This window comes from Schistocerca cancellata, chromosome 5, assembly GCF_023864275.1.
Source record: "Schistocerca cancellata isolate TAMUIC-IGC-003103 chromosome 5, iqSchCanc2.1, whole genome shotgun sequence".
NCBI lineage: Eukaryota > Metazoa > Arthropoda > Insecta > Orthoptera > Acrididae > Schistocerca > Schistocerca cancellata.
In genome coordinates this window covers 151,508,911-151,533,676 of record NC_064630.1, presented here as the reverse complement: position 1 = coordinate 151,533,676, position 24,766 = coordinate 151,508,911, and the positions used below count along the sequence as shown (strand labels likewise).

The following is a 24,766-nucleotide window of genomic DNA, read 5'->3' as shown; positions in this document are numbered from 1 at the left end:
GTAATGCCTTTGACATTATCCATACAAAAGACATACATGTCCTATACTGTGAGTATTTGATCTGTGGTTGGCCTTCGTAGGCTGGCTTTACCTCACATTTCGCTGTACCTCCTACTCCATCACATACATTTTTACCATGGCAAGATGCAAAAAAGTGCCATTCAGCCTCCAACCCAAAGTCTACTTTGCAGTTGCACAGATTTGAAAAACTCTTTGTTTTTATACTGACTACCACTTCCATCTGAAAAGTATATCAGCTTCTCAACCTTGGGAAAATTTTCTTTTATGTAATTTATTACATACTTTTGAAACACACATACAACCAAAGTGTTTACTCCAAGTAGTCACTTAGAATGTAAATTGAAGAACTGCAAACTTCATCCTTCTCATTTTTAAGTAGAGAATAAATGGATGCACTGTTACCTGGTCATTGACCCAGTGGTACCCTTGTACTGCATCCTGAATCACAAATGTAAAATTTTCTGCAAAATCAGCTAGCACTATACATTCAGTTTCATGAAGTTGTGCTTTTTTGTCCTTCAAAAACTTACTTTGGATTTTAGAAACATAGTGGTGACCTTTGAGTTTTTGTTTAAGTTATCAATTAAAGATTCCAAGTATTCTTCCTGAGATTTAACCACTTTTATCATTTCTGCCTTGTCAGTTGTGACCCACTGTTCGAAGGTAATACTGTCTGGCATTTCCTCGCCATATTTGTGAAACAATTCAATAACAGTTTCCTTACCAGGGCATTTATTATACAAACTCATCATGCAGTCATAACTGTTAGTGTTTGGTTGGTTGGTTTGGGGAAGGAGACCAGACAGCGTGGTCATCGGTCTCATCGGATTAGGGAAGGATTGGGAAGGAAGTCTGCCGTGCCCTTTCAGAGGAACCATCCCGGCATTTGCCTGGAGTGATTTAGGGAAATCACGGAAAACCTAAATCAGGATGGCCGGACGCGGGATATAACTGTTAGTGTCACAGACCATTAAATCTAGTAACTCTTCGTAGTTGAGATCACTGAGTTTTGCACCCACAATTTTGTCCCTGAGGATCCAGCCAAAATACACCATGTATGGCAGATGTCACAAAATTTTGACCTTCCAATTTTGCACTCAGGATGAGAATTTTTAAAAGTTACGTACAGTTCATTTAAGTTTGACACCACTAGTCGTTTCTGCTTTGTTATTTTAACTCCGTTTATAACAACTCTTTTGCTATCTTTGCAACCTGGGCACATTCTACTGTTTTTATCATCTTCAAGAAACTGCTGGATCTTTATAATTGTTTCTTCACTTATACCTACTCCTTTCTTAAAACTGGAAGAATGCATTGCTCTTTCACAAATTTTCAGGTTAGTTTAACCAAATGATGAGAAACGTTGAATTCATGAACAATTTTTTCTCTGGACCATGAGTCAGGGAGCAAACTTAAAATTTTAACTCTTTCCTCTTTAGATGTCATTGAAAATTTAATTTTTAATTTCTCTATTAAGCTCAAATATTCAGTGTCAGATGATGCTGGTGGTAGATTTTCTTCTTCTTTACAAATATTGTTGGCATCTGTATTATTAAAGCATGATTCCAAGTTTTTTCTAATTTTGTCTGAAATTTGTTGTACCTTATTTTCAATAGCTGCTTTTCTCTTTCTGCTACTTAATTTTATTATTTTCGAAGCAGGAGATATGTCTAACAAGCAAAATCCAATATGATAACAGCTTCCTCATTAGGAATATAAATGTCATTAACAAGGTTAAATGATTCTGATTATGGATTCACAAAAAATATTTTTGAGTAACAACTTTGGCACAGGGAATTTCCAGGAATCACATTACGTTTCACTTGGTAAGCTGTTTCACTCTCACATAACAAGGAAAAATGTTCAAGTTTTATTTCCCACAAACCTTTGGTAATAGGTTAAGTGGATCACGGCACTTTCTTCCAAAAATGTGCTTGCACTCCAGAATTTATTTCTTCTCAGGATACTCACTCACTGATGTTACAGAAGAAGTTAACTGAAATTTAAACAAAGTTTGCATAACTTCATCAAAGTCATTGAGATTTTTCAAGTTTTTTGAAACGGAACTGTAAACTGTTTTGTGACACACTTCACTTGCTATCTGTCCAGCAGAGCACTGTTCATCCATGTTATCGCATTCCAGTTAATCTCTCAAAATTAATTACAAATAACACACAGAACAAAGCACGTAACACATTCTCCACTCTCGATGAATTATGTAAATCCACTAACAGAGGTTTCAGAACAGACTGACTACAACGTCACACCCAACAATAATGTACTTCTACAATGCCACACCCAGCAATAATGTACTTCTTTATTGACAATAAACCTAAACGTAAATGGGTATTTTTATTACCACAGAACAAAAGCGAAAGCTCTTATTCTTTAATATTGTATTATTAAAAATAAATAAACTAAATGAATATTAGGTGATAGTGTTAACTAAATTGTCACAAATTTTATTACAATGAAACACCAAACCATTTAAATAGGCAGTAGCCATAAGACCAGTTGCAGAGTAATGTGAATTATTTCCTCATTTTCAAAAATTCATGTCTTTGTTCACAGTCAGATATCTATATTAAAATTTTTACAGTACGTTGCTATCATATAGGTGTACAAACACTGCAAAAATCATATTTTTATATTCAGTCCCACCTGAGATAACTAACCCCAAACTTAACAAAAAATGAAAATTTTCAAATTTCAAAATTCATAAAAAATTAAGAAAACATTTGTAAGTGTTCTTGCTCTATATGAGGCTAGTAGTGTATGATATCTAACTACAGAAAAAGTAGACACTAATAAATCACTCCGTGTCTGTTATTTTTGGGCCTAAAACGTGGATTTTTGAAAATTTGGATACCAAAATCTGGAGGTCATTTTGACTGCTTATTTTTTAATTTAGGGTATTTTGTATAATAGATAATGTTATAGAGGACACTTTTCTGAAAACAATCATGTCAATTGCAATGTTGTAACTTAACCCCGTGCAGATACATTCAAATTTTCGCTAATGTCTCCAGACTGAAAAATCGTCGAGGGCCTATGAATAAAAATGGCCACCATCCAGTAAAAGTGCAAGATAAATTATTTTAAGAAACTGTTTTGAACTTCTCAGATATAGAGCAATCACATATAAAAAAATTAAAATATTTAAAAATGGCCAAGCAACCATTACTGGACTACTTCATATGGATTGACCCAGCTCCCATAGAGGGAAAGGAGGTATTGAAAATAATTATGCAGTTTATGAACAAAAGATTCTCACAAACAGATGAGAGATTTTCTCAATGAGAATGGAATTAATATTAAAGCATGAACAAGATTTAGAGTACCATTTGGATTTGGTAGTAGAAAGGCCAGAAAATAAAGTTTAGCTTTTACATAACATGAAATGAGTAAAGTATAGGCTACTGAATAGAGTGGAAATATTAATTAATAGAAACAAAGGGTAATTTAGAAAAAGTCACAAATAAGAATCTTCAAATTCTTGCAGGATTTAGAAATGAAATGGAACAATAATTGGGAAAATTAGAAGCTAGCATGAGATCCTCCAATAGTGACGAAACTGATCGCACTAGAGACTTGATTAATAATTTACGATCTTCTGTTACTACTGTGCATGATGGAGTTGGAACCTCATTATACAGGGTGTTACAAAAAGGTACGTCCAAACTTTCAGGAAACATTCCTCACACACAAATAAAGAAGAGATGTTATGTGGACATGTGTCCAGAAACGCTTAATTTCCATGTTAGAGCTAATTTTAGTTTCGTCAGTATGTACTGTACTTCCTCGATTCACTGCCAGTTGGCCCAATTGAAGGAAGGTTATTGTGACTTCACAGAAAATCTGTGTTGATGACGTGAACGTTTGGGCAGGCATTGTTGGTGATGTCTTGATTGGGCCCCATGTTCTTCCACCTACGCTCAATGGAGCACGTTATCATGATTTCATACGGGATACCCTATCCGTGCTGCTAGAACATGTGCCTTTACAAGTACGACACAACATGTGGTTCATACACGATGGAGCTCCTGCACATTTCGGTCTAAGTGTTCGTATGCTTCTCAACAACAGATTCGGTGACCGATGGATTGGTAGAGGCGGACCAATTCCATGGCCTCCACGCTCTCCTGACCTCAACCCTCTTGACTTTCATTCATGGGAGCATTTGAAAGCTCTTGTCTACGCAACCCCGGTACCAAATGTAGAGACTCTTCGTGCTCGTATTGTGGACGGCTGTGATACAATACGCCATTCTCCAGGGCTGCATCAGCGCATCAGGGATTCCATGCGATGGAGGGTGGATGCATGTATCCTCGCTAACAGAGGACATTTTGAACATTTCCTGTAACAAAGTGTTTGAAGTCACTCTGGTACGTTCTGTTGCTGTGTGTTTCCATTCCATGATTAATGTGATTTGAAGAGAAGTAATAAAATGAGCTCTAACATGGAAAGTAAGCGTTTCCGGACACATGTCCGCGTAACATATTTTCTTTCTTTGTGTGTGAGGAATGTTTCCTGAAAGTTTGGCCATACCTTTTTGTAACACCCTGTATAACATTAGGCATAAAAGATGTTGTGGTGATACGTATCACTACAGAGGAATGATGTGTATCTCTCTGTCTTCTTACCAACAAATGGTATTCATGCATGAAAATTATAAAATATAATACTGTTGAGTAAGAACACAGATATTGTGTGGAATACTTATTTTACCAACTGCGACGTGGTCGCGTATACAAACAGTGATCCAATACTGTCAAGCGTTTTTTATTCCAGTCTTTTATCACAATATGAATTCTTTAGATGATGACCAGTTTCAGTCTGTAATGACCATCCTCAGATCTTTTTTACACCACATCCTAAAGCGACAAGTCCATAATGGCATCGTCAAAACATATAAATATAATCTGCATAGATCTAAAATATATTACTGTGTGTTGTATAATGGTATAATTTTGCTGGTACACTCAGTGGTATATGTGAATACTTTCTGCAAAATGTATCACAAATACAGTTAGTAGTAAAGCAGTAATAAGTTAAAACACCATGCTTCATGTGGCAGTTTTACTGCATGAACGGCAAAAATGTAGTAAGCAATGAACATTTTTGCTTTCATCATTATGTGGAGATTGTCAGTAAGAAAAAGTTTCATAAAGGTTTGATATTATGTGTACAGTTTGGTGCATGTCACCTAGTGCTCTCATTCTTAAATACTGGATGAATAAAGTATGGGTTCTCGTGCAACATGGACTACACTTGTTTTCCATCCCCACCCTGCCCATTTGATAGGCAAGTATTTATAAGCAGCAAATGTGTTAATTCAGGGTATAAGCTGACTCCATTTCAAATTTCATCCGAATCCACCCAGCAGTTTCTGTGTGAATGAGTAACGCATACGTACAGATTTCTAGTATATTTTTCTTTTATCCTTTAAGGGATGGGCATCAATGGTAATGCATGTTGATGTAGTTTAAAGGAACGTATACTTGTGGAGAGTAAAAAATTACTGTGGCCTTAATATGCTTTGTTCTCTGTGCAAAGACGTACATTGTCTCCTTGTTACAGGGAACTACCAGTATTCTGGCTGGAATTACACTCATATAGAAGAGTTCATCAGAAATGGTAATGCCAGTACGGGTGATGCTGGTGGTGTCTTCTGCTATGAGAGACAAGTTCTGCATTAATAAATGAGTCGTCAGCCCCTGACAAGTTTCTAAATTAAGATGACTGCTACAAAATTTTATTAATTTTTATAGTGAGACTTTGTAGGTTTGCTTTATTAAACAATGTTATCTGGTGAGGATTTGTACTGTTTTCTACAGGGTGGTAAAATTAAAATGGTATAGGTTTTATACAAAGCTTATTCCTATTTTTGCCAACACCCAATGATTTTTTTTTCTTTTTTTATTTTTTTTTATTTTTTACAAAAAGGTGCTGCATGAGAGGCTTATTAGTCAATCCAGCTCATAGTCTGATATTAAAATGTCAAGCTGAAGCAATGTCCAGTTACGAGTGGCAATCAGTAAGTAATGCAACATTGTTTATTTTTCTGAAAACAGGTTGGCTTATTCAGCTTTACAATACATCACATTGTTCCCTACTCTTTTGGTTACAAAACCCTATTTTTCAACATAATCTTCGTTCAATGTGATGGCCTTACACCACCTTACTGAGGGCCTATATGCCCACATGATACCACTCTACTGGTCAAAGTTGGAGACAACGTCTTGCTGTATCAATCTCCCCATCATCCATATACTGCTTCCCATTGAGTGCATCCTTCATTGGGCCAAACAAATGAAAGTCTAAAGGAGCAAGATCCGTGCTGTAGGGGGATGAGGAAGAACAGTCCAGTAAAGTTTAGAAGCCCCTCTTGGGAGCACAGGCTTGTGTGAGGCATTGCGTTGTAATGGAGGACAAGTTTGTTTGCAATTTTGTGGTAAGGAACACACTGAAATCATCCCAACATTACAGTCATTGCTGTGTGTGACTGACCAGCATGCAGATCGGACAGGGTTTCACGACCTTGTCGGGATGACAGATGCCTCTGCCAGCAACTCACGGTTTCATTCACTGCCATGTCTCTGTAAACATTCTGCCAGTGCCTATGAGTATCTGCAGAGCTCTAGTTTTCTGTCAAAAGAAACTCAATGACAGGTCTCTGCTTGGAGTGCACATCCATTGAAGACGCCATTTTGACAACTATTTATAGTGCTGCCACCTATCGGAACTTCATGAAACTGTAAGAACTGAAGCAGGAATATTCCACAAATATTTTTTAAATAAGAAATCATATTAATCCTTGTATTAAAATATATAAATAGAAAATAAATGTTACACACCTAGATGTGCTAAAAATGAAAATAATAAATTGGTCTCTTCCTATTGCAGGAATCACAATTTGTGAGGATTAGGGGATGTAGACAGTGTGGCATAGGAAGGTTTGAATCAGTCAGGGCAATGTGTACAGACAGCCGAAGTGGTTAAAGTTACAGTTCGCGATAAGCAGGAAATCCGGGTTCGAGTCAAAGTCCATCACAAATTTTCATTTGTCACTAACATCTCGCATATCTATACCTAGTATAGCTGATGCCAAATGAATTCGAAGTCTGCAAGTAAGTCTCATAAAATGTATTGTCTCTACCAATGTGGTTTTATGAAACAGTGTAAAATAAGTGGATTACCTAAATATTCTATTGTATGTCATTTGGATGTCAATAAGAATCTTCTGTTATAGTAACTGGAAGATTGTTGTCTGTCAGATGCAACTGGTCTCAAAGTAAAATCTAGCTGCCTATGGTATATATAATTTTCAACTGTAGAGAATATCAAACAATGGAAATTCCAGGTGAGAATATCAGCAATCATAAGAACAATAAATCGCTACTCACTGTCAAGATGACACGTTGAGTTGCAGACAGGCACACTGAAAACATTATTACACACTATGCTTATGGCCAAAGCCTTCTTCAGAAATGAAAGGAAAACACACACACACACAGGCACACCTCAAGCACACATAATGTTATCTGTGGCTGGACTACCAGTCCGGCTAGAGCAGCTAGATAGAGGGGTCATGTGTGTGAGATATGCCAGCTCTTTTTTTTTTTTTTTTTTTTTTTTTTTTTTTTTTTTTTTTTTTTTGTGTGTGTGTGTGTGTGTGTGTGTGTGTGTGTGTGTGTGTGTGTGTGTTCCTTTCTTTTCTGAGAAAGGCTTTGGCCTCAAGTTTGGTACGTAACAGTCTTTTCACTGTACCTGTTCGTAAATCCATGTGTCATATTTATGGTGAGTAATACCATCCTTTTGAGAATTGTTAATCTTAAGGAAAAGGTACTTATAAATCATTATGTAAAGATATTATGACATTAGCAGCACTATTGACACTAAAATCCATATGTTCTTTCGAATTGAAATGAAAAATAATCATGATAATTTATTTTTTTTCAAAATGCTTACCTGATATAAGTACCAGTAGCTTTCAAAAGAAAAAGAAAAACAGTTCAAATGTTTCAAGTAGATTCATAATTAATAAATGAGAAGAAAATACTCAAGTATTTGTTGTATAATTGATCCAAATAGTTCACAGGTGTACAGCCAAATGTCAGTGCCCAACCCACGTGAAAATGTGTTTCAAAATGAAACTTCCTGGCAGATTAAAACTGTGTGCCTGACAGGAGAGCTTCTGTAAAGTTTGGAAGGTAGGAGACGAGATACTGGCAGAAGTAAAGCTGTGAGTACCGGGCGTGAGTCGTGCTTCGGTAGCTCAGTGGCAGAGCACTTGCCCGCGAAAGGCAAAGGTCCCGAGTTCGAGTCTCGGTCGGGCACACAGTTTTAATCTGCCAGGAAGTTTCATATCAGCGCACACTCCGCTGCAGAGTGAAAATCTCATTCTGGTGTTTCAAAATGTTTGCAAATCGTGTAAATGGGGTGCACCAGCCCAGTGTTTACCTAGTTGGATGTGCAAAACCACCTAAAAACCACATGCAGGCTGGACCACACACTGACCCCTGTTTTTAATCTGCTGTCCACTGATCTGGGGCAGGCCTGCCTCCCTTAATTCCATAAGCGGCATGCTTGCATGCGCAGCTATTCAGGATGGAGGGGGGTTTATAGGTTAGAAAATAGAAAAATGCTTTCTCATTTATACGGGGTAATGTGTGATGATAAAGCATTCAGCTGACTTAAATTCAGAGATTTCCCATCAGCATTAGACATGCAAAATTTTCTATATCCCTGCCATCTATAAATAAGCAACCCCTGTGCGCAGTTAGTTTTGTTATACATTCTAAAAATAGGAAACAGTCTCTGTTGCAAGTGTTTTATTTATAACGATGCATTTCATGCAGTTAATGCAACTTCAGATTATCTTGAAAAGTGGAGACCACTTTAGTCATATTTAAAAGTCATTGACATGATGGCATCTTCACATGCCATGGTTTAAGACTGTAACAAAAATTGTCTTTGCTTTAATGATTGCTATCTAATTTGCAGGCTGTATCTGTGAAACTCTCCCCCATATGTGATAATACAAAACAAGCTGCCCCTCTTTGAACTTTTTCAATGTCTTCCATCAATACTAATTGATATGGGCCCCTCACTGCACAGCAATACTCCAGAAGATGGCAGACAAATGCAGTGTAAGCAATCTCTTAAGTAAACCTGTTGCATTTTCTAAGTGTTCTGCCAATAAATTGCTATTCGTAAGTGTAGTCCCTAAGTATTTAGTTGAATTTACAGCCTTCAGATTTGACTGCTATATAGTGTAACCGAAATTCAGTGGATTCCTTTTAGTAGTCATGTGGATAACTTCACATTTCATTATTTGGAGCCAATTGGCACTTTTCATACCATGCTGGTATCTTGTATAAATCATTTTGCAATTTGTTTTGATCATCTGAAGACTTTACAAGATGGTAAAAGACAGCATCATCTGCAAACAATCTAAGAGGTTTGCTCCAATTGTCCCCTAACTTGTTTATTTAGATCAGGAACAGCAGAGGTCCTGCACACTTCCTTGGGGGATTCCAACAGTGCTATTATCTCAGCAAACTCTGAAAGGAACCTGACTGGTATACAATCTGTACGGGAGACCTTGCGTTTATTAAGTGATTTAAGCTGATTCACTACACCAAGGATATCTGATTCTAAGTCAGTTATGCTGACAACAGTTTTTGATTCATAAGTCTGGAATATTTACTCCTTCATCTTTGGTGAAGGAATTTCAAAGAATAGGGTTCAGTATCTCTGCTTTAGTGGCACTGTCATCAGTATCACCACCATCATCATGCAGTGAAGGTACCGATTGTGTCTTACTGCTGCTGTACTTTACACACAACCAGAATCTCTCTGGGTTTTCTGCCAGATTTGGAGACTGTGTTTCATTGTGGAAACTATTAAAAGCATCTTCCATTGAAGTTTTTGCTAAATTTTGAGCTTTTGTACACTTCACCAACCTTGCAGATTTTGCATTCTTTTTAACTTGGTATGTTTATTTCATTGCTTTTACAACAGTGTTCTGACTTGTTTTGTGAACTGTGGGAGATCAGTATCATCTCCTGTCAAATTATTTGGTATACATCTCAATTTCCATTGATACTATTCCTTTGAATTCAAACTATGTCTGGTCCATGCTTACACAGTCAGAATGGAAGTTTTGGAGACTGGTTGAGGACAGCATCAAGTGAATTTGTATCTGCTTTCTTAAACAGATGTATTTTGTTTTTATTTTTGGTGGGTTTGGATATTACCATATTCAGTCTCACAACAACCACCTTGTGGTCACTAATCCCTCTATTCATCATGATACTCCTTATTTGCTCAGGATTATTTGTTGCTAAGAGGTCAGGCATGTTTTTGCCAAAAGTTACACTTCGAGAGGGCTTCCTTCCTGTGCTTTCCGTACACCCTTTTAGAATTTTGCCCTTTCCGTCATTTCCTAAGAACCTCTAACCTAAAAATCCACCCTGTCCCCTCCACACCGCCCCTCTGCCCATGTAGCTGCTCTTCCTGGGTGGAGTGGACCCCTAATCTATTATGCAGAACCTGGAAACCCACCACCCTATGGCACAAACCGAGGAATCTGCAGCCTAACATGTTGCACAATTGTCTGAACCTTTGATTCGGACCCTCCACTCAGCTCTGTACCAAAGAAATATGGTCAGTTCTGTCAACGATGCTACAGATGATGAGTTCCATCTCCACCTTGCAAGCAAGACCGGTAGTCTTTACCCTTTCAGCTAGCCGCCTCAAACCAGAGAGAATCTCTTCTGATCCAAAACGACACACATTGTTACATTGTTAGTACCAATATGAGCCACCACCTGCATTTGGCTGCACCCTGTGCTTTTCATGGCATCCAGAAGCACTCACTTCACATATGAAATAACCCCCCCTGATGTTTAAATGGAGTGCACACTGAATTCCTTCTCTGTGTAGCAATATCCCTATGGGGGGGGGGGGGCATTACGCATATAACATTGGAGCTCCCAACTACCAGTAACCCCACAATCTGTAGATGTCCAGATCTTGTGGGCATATGGGCTTCCTCTAGAGCACGGTGGGCTATTGCATCTGGCTCAGGGTCTTTGTCAGCCACCGACAGTACTTGAACCAGTTTGTCAGATGAACTTGGGATGCCCTCCAATCACCCCCTCCCAGAAAGTCCTTCGTTGCATGCCACACCCTGTAATGACCTCCCATTTGGCCATGGGTGTGGGGTCTGGGGTCAATCTCAGTGCAGGTAGTACTCAGTGTGGCCACAGTAGTGGACCAGCTGGGGGACACACTGGCTGTTCTGGACATTTAAATTACTGTTTAACTCAGTAAACTCTTTCGACAGAATACACGAGGGCAGGCCAAGGCCAACCTGTGAGACTGTCACCCAGACCGGGTGCACATGAAAAGATGGAAATTCTAGGGAAAGAACAAAGTTCAAAAACTAAGAAGAGTAGCAGAAGTAGAGAAGCTGAATCCAATATTCCATGCGACAGCCAGCAGTCAATGCATTTTCTCTCCCATGCTTCCCATTGGCTACTGAGAATGAATGGTTGTCAGTAGATCTTATCCCACAGAAACAAACTGCCTTGGCTGAATTGACAAACCACTCCACAGATAGGCCACAACAAATTGTGCTTGAATGTTGCATGAGAATATTACAAATCAGGAATGTCAAAGGGCCTTGCAATGTCTCAAGAGATAGCTTTCACAGAACACTCTCTTAACATAAGTGGCTCCCTGTAAAGGCTCAATACCTAGTTAAACACAGTAAGAATGAATCCTGGGTGCACTAAGTTTCCTCTTTGCAAACTTATGCCAAGTGTTATGGGTCTCCTTCATGATGGTGGTATTCCATACTTGTCTTGGACTTTTGTTGTTTCTTCTTCTTCTTCTTCTTCTTCTTCTCCTCCTCCTCTTTTGGAGGTTGAGGAGGCAGGGCACAGAGGGGCAGCAGTCTTCTGCTAGATCCAGAACAGGATGAGAGTGGGTGACCTTGGGGCACGGTGGCCAAGTTGTGGTAGCAGACCTGCAGCTGAGAGACACCGGGATAAGGGGTACCAGGGTGGAGCCCCTTCACTGGGGAGGGGGGCGGGGGGAGCAGCACCCAGAAGGGAGAGCATGGGAACCATAGGGGAATGGGAGACCAGAGGGAGATAGGGCTGGGCTAAGGAAGAGGTAGGAGGGGGAAAGGATGCAACAGAGCAAAAGTACAAGAATTTGACACTGGGTGGAGTCATTCATATTTTTTGGCACACCTCAGCATAAGATAGACGGTCCAGGAACTTTTACTCTTGTATCTGGGCAATATGGCGAGAGTGGTGGTCATGACAGTGGTCACAAACAGGTGGCGAAACATTGCGGCACCCTCACGGAGTGGGTGGCCACAGCCACTAGAGAGAGGGTCCACCATATAGTGGGGAGATATGTCCAAAATGCAAACACCAAAAGTACCTCACGGGTTGTGAGATGTGTGGTTTCAAGTCATATCGGTAATGCATAACCTTGACCTTGAGGTAAGTGTATCTGCCTCTGCAGACTAGGCGACAGAAGCAGCTCTAATCAACAGGGAGCCCAACCGCATCTTAGTGAGAGACTCAACTTCATCAAACTTGCCCTCGATACTCCCCACAAAAAACAATTGCTTTGTGGTGGTGAATATGTAACCGTCCATTCTAGTACAGACCAGGTAGTGCGGAAAGTGTTTCATTTCGAGGTGGTGAACCTGGCCCTCCTTCCAGGATGTAGACAGGGAAGGGAAGGCTGTAGGGTCATACAATCATACAAAGCAGCATTAAATGATCTGCTCCCACTAGAAGAGAGGGCCATTGGAGAATGGCCACATTTTTGCAGCCTGATACGCTTAATGTGCGAAGCATCTGCCCTAACACCACCCACTCTGATCAGGAGCTCTCCCTATAGGTGCCACGCAGCCACAACAACGGCCGTTTGGCACAGCAGCCGTTCCCAGGAGTTCCAATGCTCCAGGATGAGAAGCAACCATTCCTTGCCATACATGGGGAGGGAACGGTTCAGGTATCAGTAGTGTGTTCCCTGTGTTGTCAGGGGGCTTAGCCAGATGGATACATAACAGCCACACCAAACAGACTGGCTACACATGTTGGTAATTTAGCAGGGTGGTTGGTTGGTTTGGGGGATGAAAGGGACCAGACTGCTACGGTCATCGGTCCCTTTTTCCAAATACAAAGAACACCCACAGAGAATAAAAACGAGGAACAGAATAGATCACAGACGATACAGAACAAGAGAAACGGAGACAGGGACAAGACAAAACGAACTAAAACCACACAGAGTGTGACAGTGGTTGGCCAACCATAGAAAAAAAAAGGAAAAGCCAACCACTTAGAAACACCTTAAAAGATCAGTTTAAAATCATAGGCCAAAGGCCAGAATCAGCACAAAAAATAAAATAAAACAGAAACACTCAGATGAAAGAATAAAAACTCCCTGCCCTAATAAAACGTAAAACTAAGGCAGCCATAACAGGGTCATCAGATAAAACGGCAGGGAGCGTAGCAGGCAGCGCAAATGTCTGCCTGACCACAGCTAAAAGGGGGCAGGCCAACAGAATGTGGGCCACTGTCAAAGCCGCCCCGCAGCGACATACAGGAGGGTCCTCCCGGCGCAGTAAATAACTGTGTGTTAGCCGGGAGTGGCCAATGCGGAGCCGACAAAGGACGACTGAGTCCCTGCGGTCGGCTCGCATGGAGGACCGCCACACAGTCGTCGTCTCCTTAATGGCACGGAGTTTATTGGGTGTAATCCGATCGCGCCATTCAGCGTCCCAAAGCGCAAAAACTTTTCGGCGGAGGACTGCCCGCAAATCAGCCTCTGGGAGGCCAACATCCAGAGATGGTTTACTCGTGGCCTCTTTCGCCAGGCGGTCAACATGTTCATTGCCTGGGATACCGACATGACCGGGGGTCCACACAAAGACCACAGAGCGGCCGCAACGCGCAAGAGTATGCAGGGACTCATGGATAGCCATCAACAGACGAGAACGAGGAAAACACTGGTCTAGAGCTCGTAAACCGCTCAGGGAATCGCTACAGATAACGAAGGACTCACCTGAGCAGGAGCGGATATACTCTAGGGCTCGAAAGATGGCGACTAGCTCAGCAGTGTAACCGCTGCAGCCAGCCGCCAAGGACCGTTGTTCGGAATGGTCCCCTAGAGTTAGCGCATACCCGACACGACCAGCAACCATCGAACCGTCGGTGTAAACAATTCCAGAGCCCTGATACGTGGCCAGGATGGAATAAAAGCGGCGGCGGAAGGCCTCTGGAGGGACCGAGTCCTTCGAGCCCTGTGCCAAGTCGAGCCGAAGGCAAGGGCGAGGAACACACCACGGGGGTGTACGCAGAGGCGCTCGGAAAGGAGGTGGAACAGGGAAAAACCCAAGCCCGCAGAGAAGCTCCTTGACGCGTACGGCGATCGGACAAACCGACCGGGGCCGACGGTCTGGCAGATGGACGACTGACTGCGGGAACAGGACACGATAATTTGGATGCCCGGGCAGACTTAGAACATGGGCAGCATAAGCGGCCAGCAAACGTTGGCGCCGGAACCGCAGTGGAGGTACACCTGCCTCCACTAGTACGCTGTCCACAGGGCTGGTGCGGAAAGCACCAGTGGCAAGGCGTATCCCGCTGTGGAGAATTGGGTCCAGCAGCCGTAACGCAGATGGGGATGCTGAGCCATAAGCCAGGCTCCCATAATCCAGATGGGACTGGATTAACGCCTGGTAGAGCCGCAACAGGGTAGAGCGGTCGGCGCCCCAGCGGGTGTGGCTCAAGCATCTCAGAGCGTTTAGATGCCGCCAACACGTCTGTTTAAGCTGCCGGATATGAGGCAGCCAAGTCAACCGGGCATCGAAAACCACCCCCAAAAACCTGTGGGTCTCCACCACAGCAAGGAGTTCGTCGCCAAGATAAAGCCGCGGCTCAGGACGGACTGTTCGGCGCCGGCAGAAATGCATAACGCGGGTCTTGGCTGCCGAAAACTGAAACCCATGCGCTACAGCCCAAGACTGCGCCTTATGGATAGCTCCCTGTAGCTGACGTTCAACAGCTGCAATGCCAGTAGAGCTGTAATAAAGGCAGAAGTCGTCAGCATACAGGGAAGCAGAGACAGAAGTTCCCACGGCCGCAGCGAGCCCGTTAATGGCTATTAAAAACAGGCAGACACTTAAAACAGAACCCTGTGGCACACCGTTCTCCTGGACGTGGGTGGAACTATAGGATGCTGCGACTTGCACGCGGAAGGTACGATACGACAGGAAATTGCGGATAAAGATCGGCAGAGGGCCCCGAAGACCCCACCCATGAAGCGTAGAAAGGATGTGATGACGCCATGTCGTATCGTACGCCTTCCGCATGTCGAAAAAGACAGCGACCAGGTGCTGACGGCGGGCAAAGGCAGTACGGATGGCCGACTCCAGGCTCACCAGATTGTCGGCGGCGGAGCGGCCTTTCCGGAACCCACCCTGAGACGGAGCCAGAAGGCCCCGAGACTCCAGTACCCAATTTAAGTGCCGGCTCACCATCCGTTCGAGAAGCTTACAAAGAACGTTGGTGAGGCTAATGGGGCGGTAGCTGTCCACCTCCAGAGGGGTCTTTCCAGGTTTCAAAACGGGGATGACAACGCCTTCCCGCCATTGCGACGGAAACACCCCCTCGACCCAAAGACGGTTGTAAAGATCGAGAAGGCGCCGCTGGCAGTCCACTGAAAGGTGTTTCAGCATCTGACAGTGGATGCCATCTGGCCCAGGAGCGGTATCAGGGCAAGCAGCTAGGGCACTGCGAAATTCCCACTCACTGAATGGAGCATTGTAAGATTCTGGGTGGTTGGTGTGAAACGAAAGGCTCCGACGTTCCATCCGCTCTTTAACGGAGCGGAAGGCCTGGGGGTAATTCGCAGAAGCGGAACTCATAGCAAAATGCTCTGCTAAGCGATTGGCAATGACGTCGGAGTCAGTATAAACTGCTCCATTCAGTGAGAGCGCAGGGACGCTGGCAGGGGTCCGATAGCCGTAGACGCGTCGAATCTTGGCCCAGACCTGCGAAGGAGTGACATGGAGGCCAATGGTGGACACATACCGCTCCCAGCACTCCTTCTTACCTTGGCGGATAAGGAGGCGGGCCCGCGCACGCAGCCGTTTGAAGGCGATAAGGTGGTCTAAGGAGGGATGTCGCTTGTGACGCTGGAGCGCCCACCGGCGATCTTTAATCGCTTCAGCGATCTCAGGCGACCACCAAGGGACAGCCTTCCGCCGAGGGGACCCAGAAGAATGGGGAATGGCAGATTCGGCGGCAGTAACGATGCCGGTGGTGACCGATTGAACCACCGCATCAATGTCGGCATTAGAGAGAGACTCAAGAGCGGCAGTGGAGGAGAACAAGTCCCAGTCAGCCTTATTCATAGCCCATCTGCTAGGGCGCCCAGAAGAGTGACGCTGTGGTAGTGACAGAAAGATCGGAAAGTGGTCACTACCACACAGGTCGTCATGCACACTCCATTGGACAGACGGTAAGAGGCTAGGGCTACATATTGAAAGGTCAATGGCGGAGTATGTGCCATGCGCCACACTGAAGTGTGTGAAGGCACCATCATTTAAAATCGAGAGATCGAGCTGCGACAATAAATGCTCAACGATGGCGCCTCGACCTGTTGCCACTGACCCACCACACAGAGGGTTATGGGCGTTGAAGTCGCCCAATAGCAAGAAAGGTGGCGGCAATTGGGCTATCAGCGCAGCCAGGACATGCTGCGAGACATCACCATCCGGTGGAAGGTAAAGACTGCAGATGGTAACAGCCTGTGGCATCCACACCCGAACAGCGACAGCCTCTAAAGGTGTGTGGAGAGGGACAGACTCGCTGTGCAGAGTGTGAAGGACATAGAGGCAGACGCCACCCGACACCCTTTCATATGCTGCCCGGTTCTTATAATAACCCCGATAGCCACGGAGGGCGGGGGTTCGCATTGCTGGAAACCAAGTTTCCTGAAGAGCAACGCAGAAGAAAGGGTGAAGGCTGATAAGTTGTTGGAGCTCAGCTAGACGGTGGAAAAAACCGCCGCAGTTCCACTGGAGGATGATATTGTCCATGGCTGAGAAAGGCGTGAAAGGACTGGGAAGGCAATTTACACTGCTTGTTCACTCACTGCCACCGATTCAGTACCCGTACGAGAGGCATCCATGGCGTCTGAGGGACCAGCGAGATCAAGGTCCGCAGCGGACGCTAGAATCTCGACTGCATCCTCAGACGCAGAGCGCGAAAGGTGCGGTGGGGTTGGCGCCACCGCAAGTTCTTTGGCCTTAGAGGTCTTTCTCTTGGACTTCTCTCGCTGAACCTTGGGTTGCACCGGCTGGGAAGGCTTCACCGATTCAGTCTCTGGGACAGAGGAGGATCGTGAAGCCCTACACCCGGCCGCTGGTGAGGACTTATGCCACTGGCGGCCGTCATCCTTCCCGCTGGTGGAACCCTGGGAAGGGAGGGTCCCAAGGGAACACTTACGGGCGAGAGTAGCCGAAGAAGTTAGACGCTTCTCCGGCTGAGAAGCGGGGACGGACGTCCCCGACGGGTGGGAGGAGGTTGCTCCTGAGGTAGGTGGTGCAGGAGCAACCGGTTGGGTAGAGCCCCCCACAGGCAAGGGGGCAGGAGGAGTCTTACTGCTTATCGAGCTGGCTGGAAGTCTCGAAACTGATGGAGCGAGCACAGTTGTCATAGCAGCTGCATAAGAAGATGTCATTCTCACAGGATGGAGTCTGTCATATTTCCTTTTGGCCTCAGTATAGGTCAGCCGGTCCAGGGTCTTATATTCCATAATTTTGCGCTCTTTCTGAAAGACTTTGCAGTCAGGCGAGCAAGGTGAATGGTGCTCCCCGCAGTTGACACAGATGGGAGGCGGGGCACATGGAGTATCGGGATGAGACGGGCGTCCGCAATCTCGACATGTGAGGCTGGAAGTGCAGCGGGAAGACATATGGCCGAACTTCCAGCACTTGAAGCACCGCATCGGGGGAGGAATATAGGGCCCGACGTCACATCGGTAGACCATCACCTTGACCTTTTCCGGTAACGTATCACCCTCGAAGGCCAAGATGAAGGCACCGGTAGCTATCCGATTTTCCTTCGGACCCCGATGAACGCGCCGGACGAAATGTACACCCCTGCGCTCTAAGTTGGCGCACAGCTCGTCATCAGACTGCAAAAGAAGGTCCTTATGGTAAATAACTCCCTGAACCATATTTAAACTCTTATGCGGCGTGATCGTAACAGCAACATCCCCCAGCTTGTCACAAGCAAGCAACCGTCGTGACTGGGCAGAGGATGCCGTTTGGATCAGGACCGATCCAGAGCGCATTTTTGACAAGCCCTCCACCTCCCCAAACTTGTCCTCTAAATGCTCGACGAAGAACTGAGGCTTTGTGGAGAGAAAAGACTCCCCATCAGCTCTCGTACAAGCTAAGAATCGGGGCGAATAACTATTACCTCCATCCTGAGACTTACGCTCCTCCCACGGCGTGGCCAGAGAGGGGAACGTTTTCGGATTGTACTTTTCAGCATTAAAGTGAGCCCGAGAACGCTTAGAGACTGCTGGCGGCTGGCCGCCAGCGAGAGATGATGTACCACGCTTCATTGCGGGTCATCCGCCCTGATGCCACCTACTCCAACCAAGGGCCCTCCCCACGGGCGCCACCCAGCCGCAGCAATAGCCACCTGGCAGGATGGCCATTGCTGGGAGTCCTGATGCCCCAGGGAGACGGGCATCTACTCCTTGGCATACGTGGGGAGTTAACGGCGCAGGCATCAGTAGAGCGATCCCTGTGTTGTCAGGGGGCTACAACCAAGAGGGTACATGGCGGCCCCACCACAACGGACTGGCTACCGTGCTGGATCTTAGGTGCAAAACTGTTCAAGGTCGTCGTCGCAGTTAAAAGAAACACTGCAGAGTGCAGCGTGGGAATCACACCCAGGGACGTATCCTCGCCCAAGAGATGGAAAACGAGCGGGACACCATTGCAACGACGAAAAAGCCGGCTAAAGGTCTCAATGCACGACGGATACAGTGCACCACGTAAGGCGCCCTTCCCCAATTGGCTCGCTCTTCAGAATAATTTAGAAAGATGGAGGTCAAACCCGAGAGGGGACCATCACATAAGGCCGAAACATGTGAGACTCCTTTTAGTCGCCTCTTACGACAGGCAGGAATACCGCGGGCCTATTCTAACCCCCGAACCCGCAGGGGGTTTTAGCAGGGTGGAGGGGAAGTAAGAGGGGATAGTAATCCATGCTGTAGATGCTACGGAGAGAGTTCTTCCACAGACAGTTCAACTAAAGACAGAAAATTCAGAAGTGGAGCTCAAACCCCAAGGGGGGGGGGGCAGGGGGGGGGGACCAAAAATGCCAGAAAAGGATGAAAGAACAGGCAAGAGGAACAAAATCACACAGAATACAGTGAACGATGTGGATAGTCAGGTCAACATAAATAAAAACACCAAGGGAGGGGAAGGATGGGGCGGTGGGGAAGAAGCCAGGATGGGGAGGGAGGAGCATGGCAAAGGAAATGAAGCCTGGGAAGAAAGAACAGGCTGCAATAGCTTAGGGCTCTGTGTGTTACACCACGCATAAACTCATGAAACAACGAGCCCCATAGGGAGTCCACAGATTGGGTTGTTCATACAATGGGGAGACATATCCAAAACATTTATATGTAAATGATCAAAGTCAGGTGGGAAGTACAGCTTCACCTCATAATGGTAGAAGATAATTTTACCTTTCTCAAAAAGTGAATCTCCCTCAAATGCAAGGATAAGTGCTCTGGTGTCAAGCTCATTGAGTGGCAGACGGCAGTGTGTACGACATATGAAGAGGACCCCTTGTTTCTTCAGGTTTTTGTGTAATTCCTCGTTCACTTGCAGCAGTAAGTAAGGGTGAAAAATTAAAGCCTTAAATATATTCAGGTTCTTACCAGATATTATGATGATGGTACATCACCCAAGTATACTGGAAGAAAGTAACACTTCTGTTTTGATTGACACAGAACTACTTCATAGTTTACTATGGGAAGAAATTTCTCCAAACACATTTTCATTATTATCTATAAAAAACAGACTAATTAGTTACAAACCACCCTCCATCAGTACAGACACAAACCAGGGACTGTGGCGACTATGTTTCTGCAGTTTACTTGATTTTACTTTCCTCTCATGGTGTGGCTGAGTAGTCTAAGTTCTTGGCATCATAATGATCTGCACTGAAGCACTCAGATTGGTCTGAAAAGATTGCTATAGCCTCAGGTGGCAACCAGCTTATAACAGTCTTTTCACTGTGAGAGATATGCAACATGATGCAGCTTACTCTGAACAAAGACTCTCCCCACAGGTGCCACCCAGCCAGAGCAATGGCCATCTGGCTTGATGGCAATTTTCCCAAGTCCCAGTGCACACAAACAGACAGGCACAAACTTCTCAGCATTTGCAGAGAGGTAAGAGCTCAGACATCAATAGTGCAGTCTCTGCTTAGTCAAGGGGATACACAAACATGCAGATGTGTGACCACCCATCACATGAGCTAGCTTACATGCTGCGTATTGATTGGTTGGTTTAAAAAACAGGGGTAAGGGACCATACTGCAAGGTCATTGGTCCCTTGTTCCGATGTAAACACGGGTGAGAACAAAAACAAGACTTACAACACGATAGAAGGGATACAAACACTAATTCAAGAAAACCCCACAGAGACGCAATAAACAGGTAGAAGGAATTAAAATAACAGAGCAGATGACCATGGCAGGCTGATCACGAGAATAAAAAGGATAAGCTAGCCACTCTGCGACACATTAAAACCACCAGCCTAAAAGCACTAGGGTGGAGGACACAGAGGGACAAAGGACATGCTCTAAAACCTTCAGAGAATTATAAAACCCACTTTCACGGATAAAACGTAAAACCAAATCAGCCGATGAGGCGTTGTCTGCTAAAATTAACAGTAATGAGTCTGATAAAAGAAAATCATGACGTAAGGCAACCAAAGGAGGACAGCCCAACAATATATGGGCCACTGTCAACCAGACGTCGCACTGACACTTCACAACGCAGGAGGTAGCTGTGGGACGCACAAGCATGGCCAATGCGGAGCCACCAAAGAACCACAGAGTCCCTGCAAGAGGCCCTCATCGAGACTTCCACATATTTGCAGTCTCCTTATGGGCATTCAGTTTGTTGAGCGTACTGAGATAATGCCATTCCATCTCCCAAAGCCGAAAAACCTCGCAGTGCAATAATGAAAGCAGGTCAGTTATGGGGATGCTGACCTCCAGAAGCGTTTTCTGTGTAGCCTGTTTGGCCAGCCTGTCGGCAAGCCCATTTCCTGGAATTCCAACATGACCTCGGGTCCAGACAAACACCACTGAACGACTGGACCATTCCAGAGCATGGATAGACTCCTGAATGGTCACTGCCAAACGATGGCAAGGGTAGTACTGGGCGATAGCCTGTAGGCTGCTCAAGGAGTCAGAACAGAGATGAAACGACTCGCCACGGCATGAGCGGATGCGCTCAACAGCACAAGAAATGGCTGCCAGCTCTACAGTGAAAACACTGCAGCAATCTGGCAAAGAGTGCTGTTCAATACACCCTCCATGAACATATGCGAAGCTAACGTGATCATCAGCCAGTGAGACTTTGGTATTAACTACTTCATAGCCCCGGTACATGTCAGGAACCAAGAGGAAGTGACAGCGGAGAACTGTGGGATTAACTGAGTCCTTAGCGCCGTGTGAAAGGTCCAGGGAAGCTTCAGCCTAGGTGTACGGGAATGGACCTCAAATATAGGTGGTATATGCACTAGGCTGAGGAAACGCAATGATGAGGGTGCCGACAAACCATAAACCAGACTCCCATAGTCAAGGCAGGATTGTACAAGGGCTCTGTAGAGTAACAGAAGCATAGAGTGATCTGCACCCCCAGTTGGTGTTGCTCAGGTAGCAGATGGCATTGAAGTTTTGCCAGCACATCCGCTTAAGCTGACGAAGGTGAGGAAGCCAAGTCAATCGGGTGTTGAAAACCAGTCCTAAGAATCGATACGTCTGTACTATAGAGAGTAGATCATCATTAAGGAAAAGTTCTGGTTCTGGATGAACGGTACGTCACCAACAGAAGTGCACGACACTTTCTGTGGATGAAAACAAGAAGCCGTGGGCTAGACCCCATAACTGTGCCTTGTGGATGGCTCCGCGTAGGCACTGCTCAGCAACACCAGTACTGGAAGAGCAGTATGAAATGCAGAAGTCGTCTGCATACAGAGAAGGTGCGACCGATAGCTCTACAGCTGATGCTAGACTGTTAATGGCTACTAAAAATAGGGATACACTCAATATGGAGCCCTGCGAGACCCCATTCTCCTGGATACAGGTTCAACTATGAGAGGCACCAATTTGGACACAGAAAGTATGGAGCGACAGGAAGTTTTGGATAAAAATCAGGAGTGGGCCTCAGAGACCCCACTCATGTAAAATGGCAAGGATATAATATCACCAGGTGGCGCCATATGCTTCCGTATATCAAAACAGACGGCAACCAGGTGTTGGTGCCTGGAAAAGGCTGTTCGGATGGCAGACTCCAGGGACACAAGATTATCAGTGGTAGAGCGATCCTGGCGGAAACCACCCTGGCAGGGAGCCAGTAGGCCCCATGACTCCTGGAGCCAACAAAACTGCCGACTCACCATACATTCTAACAGCTTACAAAGAACATTGGTGAGGCTGATGGGCCGATAGTTATCCACATCAAGCAGGTATTTGCTGGGTTTGAGCACTGAAACGATGGTGCTCTCCTGCCATAGTGATGGAAAGACGTGATCACACCAGATCCGGTTGAAGATGAGGAGATGTCACTTGTAGTCAGATGAGATGTTTGATAATCTGACCGTGGATTCAATCTGGCCCAGGAGCTGTGTCGTGGCAGTGGACAAGGGTGCTGAGGAGCTCCCACTCTAAATGTAGTATTACAGGGTTCACCGTGACGTTCAGTGAACGAGAGGACTTTCATTTCCACCCACCGTTTGAGGGTGTAAAAGGCTGGGAGGGGGGGGGGGGGGGGTAATTCTCCAATGCAGTGGCTTGAGCATAGTGCTCGGAAATTGCGTTTGCACAGCTAGATGACACGCCATTGATGTTAATGCCAGGGACACCTGTCGGGGTCTGGTACCCAAAAACACGTCTCAGCTTCGTCCAGACTTGGGAAGGTGACATATGGCACCCAATGGTCGAGACGTATCTCTCTCAACACTCCTGTTTCCGTCCTTTTATAAGCTGGCAAACATGGGCACTGAGTCATTTAAAAGCTATTAGGTGCTTTAGGGAAGAATGCCGCTAATGTTGCTGTAGAGCCTCAGCGATTTCCGGTGACGACCAAGGTACCGACTTTTTGCTGGGGGCACCCTAAAGAACAAGGTATCATGTTTTCCGCCACAGAAACGATCGTTCTAATGATCCACTCAACCACCACATCGATGGTACCATGTGGGGGAGATTCAATGGTGATAACAGAGGTGAAAGCTTCTCAATCTGCCTTGTTTAAAGCCCATCTAGGTAGATGTCCAGGGGAATGGTACTGAGGGAGTGACAGGAAGATGGGGAAATGGTCACTACCACACAAGTCATCATGGGCTCTCCAGTGGACAGATAGGAGAAGTCCTGGGCAGCACAGAGAGAAATTATGACCAAATAAGTATCATGAGCCACAATGAAATGTACTGAAGAGGCAGAGGTCAGTTTGAGACAGTAAAGTTTTGACACCTCTACCTCAGCCAATAAGCACAGTGCCACCTCACAAGGAGTTATGGGCATTAAATTATCCTAAAAGTAGGAAAGGTTTACGGAGTTGGTGAATCAGTGCAGCCAATACATTCAGGTGTACTGCACCATATGGAGGAAGGTATATGTTGCAGACAGTTATTTCCTGCATTGTCCTGATCCTGACAGCTACAGCTTCGAGAGGGGTTTGAAGGGGCACAGTTTCGCAACATTCTGAGTGCAGGACATAGAAAAACTCCATCTGACACGCTATTATAGTCGCTACAGTTCTGGTAATATCCCCTATAGCCGCAGAGGGCAGGGGTCCATATTGCCGGGAACCAGGTTTTCTGTAGGGCAATGCAGAAAGCAGGTGTAAAGCTTAACAGTTGCCGTAGCTCAGCCAGGCGGTGGAAAAAACCGCCACAGTTCCCCTGGAGAATGATGTGATCATGAAGCTGGGAAGGCATGAGCACGCAAGAAGGCAGGTTAGGCCTCAGGGTCACCTGCTGCCACCGACGGGAGTATTTATATCCATTCCCATTGCAGATGAGGCATCAGTGAGATACAGGTCCTCAGGGGATGCTAAGATCACCGTCTCATCCTCGGATGCAGAATTGGTAGGGAGTGGTGGTGTTGGAGCCGCTGGAGGGTCCTGTTTCTTAGCAGTCTTCTTCTTGGATTGCTTGCCCTCTCACTTCTCTTTAGGAGCTTGCCGAAAGGACTTCTCTGAAGTAGCTTCAGGCACCGAGGAAGACGGTGAAGCTCTGCCACTGGCAAGTGTCTGCTGTGGCATTAGTGAAAATCTTAGAAAAGATGGTCCCAAGGGGGCCCTTCCGCACAAGAGGAGCCGGAGGAGGCTGTTGCTTCTCCGACTGGGGGGAGGGGACCAAAGTCCCCTGCGTTTGGGGGACCTT

The 24,766-nt window shown here is 45.3% G+C and overlaps 1 protein-coding gene across 6 annotated transcripts in view; it reads right to left on the bottom strand.

The window, feature by feature from the left end:
• Window positions 1-24,766, bottom strand: part of LOC126188265 (uncharacterized) — a 104,927-nt gene that overhangs the window by 53,343 nt on the left and 26,818 nt on the right. The window contains exons 1-2 of one of the 6 annotated variants that reach the window (XM_049929833.1): window positions 7,428-7,470; window positions 1,907-2,017 (exon numbers count right to left, since the gene is read on the bottom strand). The exons of 2 other annotated variants lie outside the window; for them this stretch is intronic. The gene's annotated coding sequence lies outside the window, so the exon portion shown is untranslated. Of the gene's footprint in view, window positions 1-1,906; window positions 2,018-7,427; window positions 7,537-24,766 lie in introns of those variants that run through there. 3 more of the 6 variants (XM_049929830.1, XM_049929831.1, XM_049929835.1) reach the window with 3 other exon arrangements.